At 38.7% G+C, this 8832-nt stretch overlaps 1 long non-coding RNA gene across 1 annotated transcript; it reads right to left on the reverse strand.

The window, feature by feature from the left end:
- Window positions 1-6934: 6934 nt before the first annotated feature.
- Window positions 6935-8584, reverse strand: LOC126381531 (uncharacterized). The gene is made up of 3 exons (XR_007568858.1): window positions 8372-8584; window positions 8069-8298; window positions 6935-7848 (listed from the first exon to the last, which is right to left on the reverse strand). It is a non-coding gene; the product is annotated as an uncharacterized LOC126381531 (long non-coding RNA).
- Window positions 8585-8832: the final 248 nt, after the last annotated feature.

The raw sequence follows: 8832 nt of genomic DNA on the forward strand, positions 1-8832 counted from the left end.
AAGGAGCGTCGGGGGGTCAAAATGATTTATGGATGTGTGATCGGGACCTCCCGGTGAGTATGGGAAAAATCCCAAATCTTGGAAAACTGCTCCGCATCAGGGAGACGCCCTACAGTCTGGCGCAACTATTATACCTGGATCATTTTTTTTTTCGCAAAACCTATTTAAATCTTGGTCAAATTCTATTGTGGGTGAAAAAAAATCAAAATGGCGGAAAAACAAGATGGCCGCCATACAAAATTTAGTTTTTCCGGAAAATGTCTCAAGGGTAAAAATTGTGTATGGGAGTGTAATCGGAGTGTCTTGTTGAGTATGGAGACTATTCTCTTTCTTCAAATCTGCTCCGCATCAGGGAGACACCCTACGGCCTGGCAAAACTATCGCACCTGGAACGATTATTTTTTAACAGGACCTATTTAAATCTTAATCAAATTCTATCGTGAGTGAAAAAAAATCAAAATGGCGGAAAAACAAGATGGCCGCCATACAAATTTTTAGTTTTTCCTTAAAATGCCTCGGGGATAAAAATTATGTATGAGGGTTTTGATCGGAACGTCATGTAGAGTACGGGTATACTTCCAGGTTTTCGAAAACTGCTCCGCATCAGGGAGACACCCTAAGGCCTGGCAAAACTATCGCACCTGGAACAATATTTTTTTTCACGAAACCTATTTAAATCTTGGTCAAATTCTACTGTGAATGAAAAAAAATCAAAATGGCGGAAAAACAAGATGGCCGCCATACAAATTTTTAGTTTTTCCTGAAATTGCCTCTGGGATATAAATTATGTATGAGGGTTTTGATCGGAACGTCATGTAGAGTACGGGTATACTTCCAGGTTTTCGAAAACTGCTCCGCATCAGGGATACACCCTACGGCCTGGCGAAATTATCGCATCTGGAACTTTTTTGTTTTCACGAAACCTATTTAAATCTTAGTCAAATTTAATCGCCAGTGAAAAAAAAACAAAATGGCCGAAAAACAAGATGGCCGCCATACAAAATTTTGTTTTTCCAGAAAATGTGTCAGAGCTAAAATTGATGTATAGGGGTGTGATCGGAACGTCATCTTGGAAAACTGCTCCGCATCAGGGAGACACCCTACGGCCTGGCAAAACTATTGCACCTAGAACTTTTTTGATTTCACGAGACCTATTTTAGTCTTGGTCAAATTCTATCGCGGTAAAAAAATGGCAGGAAAACAAGACACGCGAGCAGCTTGCTGCGAGCGAACCACGTTACATCTAGTTATTATTATTTTATATTATATAAAGCTACAAACCCATGTACTGACTGACTGACTGACTCACTGACTCACTGACTCACTGACAGGGTTGTTCTCCCAGAAGGAGCGCCGGGGGGTAAAAATGATGTATGGGAGATGTGATCAAGATCTTCCGATGAGTATGGGAAAACTTCCAGATCTTGGAAAACTGCTCCGCATCAGGGAGACACCCTACAGTCTGGCAAAACTATCGCACCTGGAACGATTCTTTTTTTACAAAACCTTCTTAAATCTTGGTCAAATTTTATCGTCGGTGAAAAAAAATCAAAATGGTGGAAAAACAAGATGGCCGCCATACAAAATTTCGTTTTTCCAGAAAATGTCTCGGAGGTAAAAATGATGTATGGGAGGTGTGATCGAAACGTCAAGCTGAGTATGGAAAAACTGTTCGATCTTGAAAAACTGCTCCGCATCAGGGAGACACCCTACAGCCTGGCAAAACTATAAAACCTGGAGCAATTTTTTTTTCGCATAACATATTTAAATCTTGGTCGAATCCAATCGCCGGTGAAAAAAAATCAAAATGGCGGAAAAACAAGATGGCCACCATACAAAATTTTGTTTTTCCAGAAAAAAGCTTCAGAGGTAAAATTTATGTATAGGAATGTGATCGGAACGTCATGTCGAGTATGAAAATACGTCTGGGTTTTCGATAGCTGCTCCGCATCAGGGAGACACCCTACGGCCTGGCAAAACTATCGCTTCTGGAACTTTTTTATTTTCACGAAACCTATTTAAATCTTGGTCAAATTTTATCGCGGGTGAAAAAAAACAAAATGGCCGAAAAACAAGATGGCCGCCATACAAATTTTTGTTTTTCCAGAAAATGTCTCAGAGCTAAAATTGATGTATAGGGGTGTGATCGGAACGTCATCTTGGAAAACTGCTCCGCATCAGGGAGACACCCTACGGCCTGGCAAAACTATAGCACCTAGAACGTTTTTGATTTCACGAGACCTATTTAAGTCTTGGTCAAATTCTATAAAAACAATATGGCCGCCGTACAAAGCTTCAAACTAATACAGGACACGCGAGCAGCTTGCTGCGAGCGAACCACGCGACATCTAGTTATTATATTATATATAGCTACAAACCCATGTACTGACTGACTGACTGACTGACTCACTGACAGGGTTGTTCTCCCAGAAGGAGCGTCGGGGGGTCAAAATGATGTATGGGGGATGTGATCCAAATCTTCCGGTGAGTATGGGAAAACTTCCAGATCTTGGAAAACTGCTCCGCATCAGGGAGACACCCTTCAGTCTGGCGCAACTATTATACCTAGATCAATTATTTTTTCGCAAAACCTATTTAAATCTTGGTCAAATTCTATCGTGGGTGAAAAAAAATCAAAATGGCGGAAAAACAAGATGGCCGCCATACAAAATTTTGTTTTTTCAGAAAATGTCTCGGTGGTAAAAATTATGTATAAGTATGTAATCAGAACGTCTTGTTGAGTATGGAGACATTTCTCTTTCTTCAAATCTGCTCCGCATCAGGGAGACACCCTACGGCCTGGCAAAACTATAAAACCTGGAGCAATTTTTCTTTCGCAAAACATATTTAAATCTTGGTCAAATTCAATCCCCGCTGAAAAAAAACCAAAATGGCGGAAAAACAAGATGGCCGCCATACAAAATTTTCGTTTTTCCCGAAAATGCCTTGGGGGTAAATATGATGTATGAGGAATGTGATCGAAACATCATGTTGAGTATGGAAATACGTCTCGATCTTTGAAAACTGCTCCGCATCAGGGCGGCACCCTACGGCCTGGCGAAACTATCGCATCTGGAACTTTTTTGTTTTTACGAAACCTATTCAAATCTTGATCAAATTCTATTGTCGGTGAAAAAAAAAACAAAATGGCGGAAAAACAAGATGGCCGCCATACAAAATTTTCGTTTTTCCTGAAAATGCCTCGGGGTTAAAAATTGTGTATGGGGTTGTAATCGGAATGTCATGTTGAGTATGGAAGTACTTCTCGATCTTTGAAATCTGCTCCGCATCAGGGAGACACCCTACGGTCTGGCGAAACTATCGCACCTAGAACTTTTTTGATTTCACGAGACCTATTTAAGTCTGGGTCAAATTCTATCTCGGTAAAAAAAATGGCGGGAAAACAAGACACGCGAGCAGCTTGCTGCGAGCGAACCACGCGACATCTAGTTATTATATTATATATAGCTACAAACCCATGTACTGACTGACTGACTGACTCACTGACAGGGTTGTTCTCCCAGAAGGAGCGTCGGGGGGTAAAAATGATGTATGGGGGGTGTGATCTAGATCTCCCGGTGAGTATGGGAAAACTTCCAGATCATGGAAAACTGCTCCGCATCAGGAAGACACCCTACAGTCTGGCGCAACTATTATACCTGGATCAATTTTTTTTTCGCAAAACCTATTTAAATCTTGGTGAAATTCTACTGCCGGTGAAAAAAAATCAAAATGGCGGAAAAACAAGATGGCCGCCATACAAAATTTTCGTTTTTCCCGAAAATGCTTTGGGGGTAAAAATGATGTATAGGGGTGTGATCGGAACGTCATTTTGGAAAACTGCTCCGCATCAGGGAGACACCCTAAGCCCTGCAAAACTATGGCACCTTGAACATTTTTTTTTCTACCAAACCTATTTAAATCTTGGTCAAATTTTATCACCGGTGAAAAAAAAAACAAAATGGCGGAAAAACAAGATGGCCGCCATACAAAATTTTGTTTTTCTAGAAAATTCCTCAAGGTCAAAAAATATGTATACGGGTGTGATCGGAACGTCATCTTGGAAAACTGCTCCGCATCAGGGAGACACCCTACGGCCTGGCAAAACTATAGCACCTAGAACTTTTTTGATTTCACGAAAACAAGATGGCCGCCATACAAAGCTTCGAACTAATACAGGACACGCGAGCAGCTTGCTGCGAGCGAACCACGCGACATCTAGTTATTATTATTATTATATTATATATAGCTGCAAACCCACTGACTGACTGACTGACTCACTGACTCACTGACAGGGTTGTTCTCCCAGAAGGAGTGTCGGGGGGTGAAAATGATGTATGGGGGGTGTGATCGGGACCTTCCGGTGAGTATGGGAAAACTTCCAGATCCTGGAAAACTGCTCCGCATCAGGGAGACACCCTACGGCCTGGCAAAACTATCTTACCTGGAACGATTATTTTTTTACAGAACCTATTTAAATCTTGGTCAAATTCTATCGTGAGTGAAAAAAAATCAAAATGGCGGAAAAGCAAGATGGCCGCCATACAAAATTTTGTTTTTCCGGAAAATGTCTCAGGGGTAAAAATTGTGTATGGGAGTGTAATCGGAGTGTCTTGTTGAGTATGGAGACACTTCTCTATCTTCAAATCTGCTCCGCATCAGGGAGACACCCTACGGCCTGGCCAAACTATCGCACCTAGAACATCATTTTTTCCACCAAGCCTTTTAAAATCTTGGTCAAATTTAATTGCCGTTGAAAAAAAATCAAAATGGCGGAAATTCAAGATGGCCGCCATATAAATTTTTCGTTTTTCCTGAAAATGCCTCAAGGGTAAAAATGATGTATAGGGATGTGATCGGATCGTCATGTTGAGTATTTCAATACTGCTCGATCTTGAAAAACTGCTCCGCATCAGGGAGACACCCTACGGCCTGGCAAAACTATAAAACCTGGAGCAATATTTTTTTCACAAAACCTATTTAAATCTTGGTCAAATTTTATCGCCGGTAAAAAAAAAACAAAATGGTGGAAAATTAAGATGGCCGCCATACAAAATTTTCGTTTTTCTCGAAAATGCCTCGGGGGTGAATATGATGTATGAGGGATGTGATCAAAATGTCATGTTGAGTATGGAAATACTTCCCGACCTTCAAAAACTGCTCCGCATCAGGGAGACAACCTACGGCCTGGCAAAACTATCGCTCTCGGAACATTTTTTTTTCAACTTTACCTACGTAAATCTTGATCAAATTTAATCGCCGTTGAAAAAAAATCAAAATGGCGGAAAATCAAGATGGCCGCCATACAAATTTTTCGTTTTTCCTGAAACTGCCTCGGGGGTAAAAATGATGTATAGGGATGTGATCGGATCGTCATGTTGAGTATTTCAATACTGCTCGATCTTGAAAAACTGCTCCGCATCAGGGAGACACCCTACGGCCTGGCAAAACTATAAAACCTGGAGCAATATTTTTTTCACAAAACCTATTTAAATCTTGGTCAAATTTTATCGCCGGTAAAAAAAAAACAAAATGGTGGAAAATTAAGATGGCCGCCATACAAAATTTTCGTTTTTCTCGAAAATGCCTCGGGGGTGAATATGATGTATGAGGGATGTGATCAAAATGTCATGTTAAGTATGGAAATACTTCCCGACCTTCAAAAACTGCTCCGCATCAGGGAGACAACCTACGGCCTGGCAAAACTATCGCTCTCGGAACATTTTTTTTCAACTTTACCTACGTAAATCTTGATCAAATTTAATCGCCGGTGAAAAAAAACAAAATGGCGGAAAATCAAGATGGCCGCCATACAAATTTTTCGTTTTTCCTGAAAATGCCTCGGGGGTAAAAATGATGTATAGGGATGTGATCGGATCGTCATGTTGAGTATTTCAATACTGCTCGATCTTGAAAAATTGCTCCGCATAAGGGAGACACCCTACGGCCTGGCAAAACTATAAAACCTGGAACAATTTTTATTTCGCATAACATATTTAAATCTTGGTCAAATTCAATCGCTGGTGACAAAAATCAAATTGGCGGAAAAACAAGATGGCCGCCATACAAAATTTCCCTTATATAGAAAATGCCTCGGGGCTAAATATGATGTATGGGAGGTGTGATCGGAACGTCTGTAGAGTATGGAAATACTTCCCGGTCTTCGAAAACTGCTCCTCATCACGAAGACACACTACGCTCCGGCAAAACTATCGCATCTGAAACTATTCTTTTTTCACGGGACCTATTTAAATCTTGGTCTAATTCTATCGCCGGTGACATGTGTGCTGTCAACTTTTGCTGGGGTTTTTTAATTTCTGCCTAAAATTCTTGTGAACCTATTCCATAAATTTTAAGCCTGTCGTTTACCCGTCAGCTGATAATATAATGACAGGTACTTCAAATAAACTTAGTGTGTACTGGAATCATCACCAATAACACACATTACTCTTATTTTATGAAAAAGCTAATGGAGGACTTTCCAGGCTAGGTTCTCAAAAAAAATACAGATGGCGCTGTCCAGATTAAACATGATTAATACCTATTTTCTCATTGCTCGGGTAAATAAATATTATTCAAATGTAATGGCAAGGGTATATAGGCATATTTAAACGATCGCACATCTGCGCCATCTATTTTTTTTGGGGACGTAGCCTGGAAAATCCCTCATTGGTACATTTAGATCTTGTAATTATATTTGTCTTGCATTTAGACCAATAAAGACCACCAAATGATGTTTGATGTGAAAATCTGGTCCCAAGAGGTCATAAATTAAATGCCAGTAGGTAAATACAACTAACAATTTTGATACCACAAAAAACATTGATTGTGAGATCCTATCAGTTGAAATGGTGCTAAACGACGTGATTACTATTTTTATTTTTCAAAATAATTTTAAAAAGAAACAATTTTATTAAAAACAATGAAAGATATATTTTTAGAAATAATTTGTTTTATTATATAATTCATACTCATACAAAATATTCCTACATTTAATTAAATAGTTGAAATAAAACAGCAACTTAACCATGTACTCTTGGCCTATGTGGTCCAGTGGCTGACATTCCAGAGGTCCCAGGTTCAAGTCCCGGTGGGAACAAAACACAAAAATTTCTTTGTGATCCCTGGTTCAGTTAGGACATGGCTGGCTGATCAAACGACATTGGCGGCTCAGCAATAATCCTGGTTGATGAGGTTGGTCATCCACTTCACAACCCACATGATAGAAGAAGAACAAATACCTATTTATGATTTTTGAACAGACTTAATATGGTAACATAAGGTAAGTAGGTAGAGAATAAACTTAACAATAACATTAAAATATACACAGTTAGGTTTTTATCTATTTAATGATTTAATTATAATTATAAAGTGATATAAACTCATTGTTAGTACTCAATTATTATGAAAAAAGGTGAAAAAATTAAAAACCCTATAAAAAGTAAAAAATAACTTATCCCACATACCTATACTTGCAAGCAAACTGAGTGTGTAACATTCCTATCACACTTAACAAACATCATGATGACCTTGAAGACCTGAACCGATTTCTACTAAACATAGCTAAGAACACTCTCGACTAATATAACTTACAAACAAAAAAAAACCGTATTAAAATTGCATCATCCGTTTGGGAGCTACGATGCCACAGACAGACACATACACATTTACACACATACAGACACGTCAAACTTATAACACCCCGTTGTTTTTGCGTCGGGGGTTAATAAATAGAACTATATACATTGCAACAACACACCTAACACAGCTTTTATGTTCACTAGATATTAATGCTTTTGAGGTGAGCTCATCGTGCAAACAACACATACATGGGCAACCATCAGGCATCTGAAAGCAAACATGAATGTTTTTAATAGTATATTGCACAATATGCCCGATTGTATCAATATTATTTAATGTGTAGGAATGGAATTGAAACATTGCCAACAATAAATTAAAATTAGAACAATGTTTTAATAATTATTAAGGATTGCCTTATAACAATTATGATTGAAACACATATTTTTTTTATGTACAACATAAATTAAAATACTTAATACTTTAATACCTATCTCGGAGATTGTTTTTCTATATAATAGCACTCTTCACTTCTTTCCATAAGCCCGTGGCCTGTGATTTTATCTTCGTGAGTGCCTTTCCAAAGATATTCCACAACTTATACAGACATAATTGTTTCCAACTGTACGACTGGAACATTCTTCAGGAAACTTGTTATTGTTGCTTGCATCTCTTAGTATGATTATGAGTTAGTATGACAAAGTCGATCAGCATTAACACCTATAAATAAATAAGTATTATAATAACAGTGTCATATATAATAACAGTGCACATTTGTTTGTATGTTACTTACATTGCAATTTATCAACGAACATTATCCACAAACTTTTTATCATATCGGCTCTATCCAAAACACACAATGGCTCTGGAAGTTTTTACAGTAGAATGTCGACGCTCTCGCACTACTCGATGAACTTGTAAGCTACAAATTCTAACAAAGTAGGTAGCAGAAATTATCAAGAGAACTTCTCGGCAACGAGACCATAAGACTTTTTTTTTTTTTTTTGGTTTGGTTTTCCCCGAAGGGTAAGGCAAAGGGAACTATGCCCATACAGCCATGTCTGACGTGTTTTTTTTCTTGATGATTAATGAAATGATGAAAGGTGATGATGATGAAACCTAAGCCCCCACCCTCGGAGTAGACTCCTACTCCGAACCCCAAACGAATTAACTCAAAAGTCCGCATAAACTTTTGAGTTATGAAGCGGCTTCCTGACACGAAGCGAAAATAGGCAGATACACTTTGTTTATTGA

Source organism: Pectinophora gossypiella, unplaced genomic scaffold (assembly GCF_024362695.1).
Source record: "Pectinophora gossypiella unplaced genomic scaffold, ilPecGoss1.1 Pgos_59, whole genome shotgun sequence".
NCBI lineage: Eukaryota > Metazoa > Arthropoda > Insecta > Lepidoptera > Gelechiidae > Pectinophora > Pectinophora gossypiella.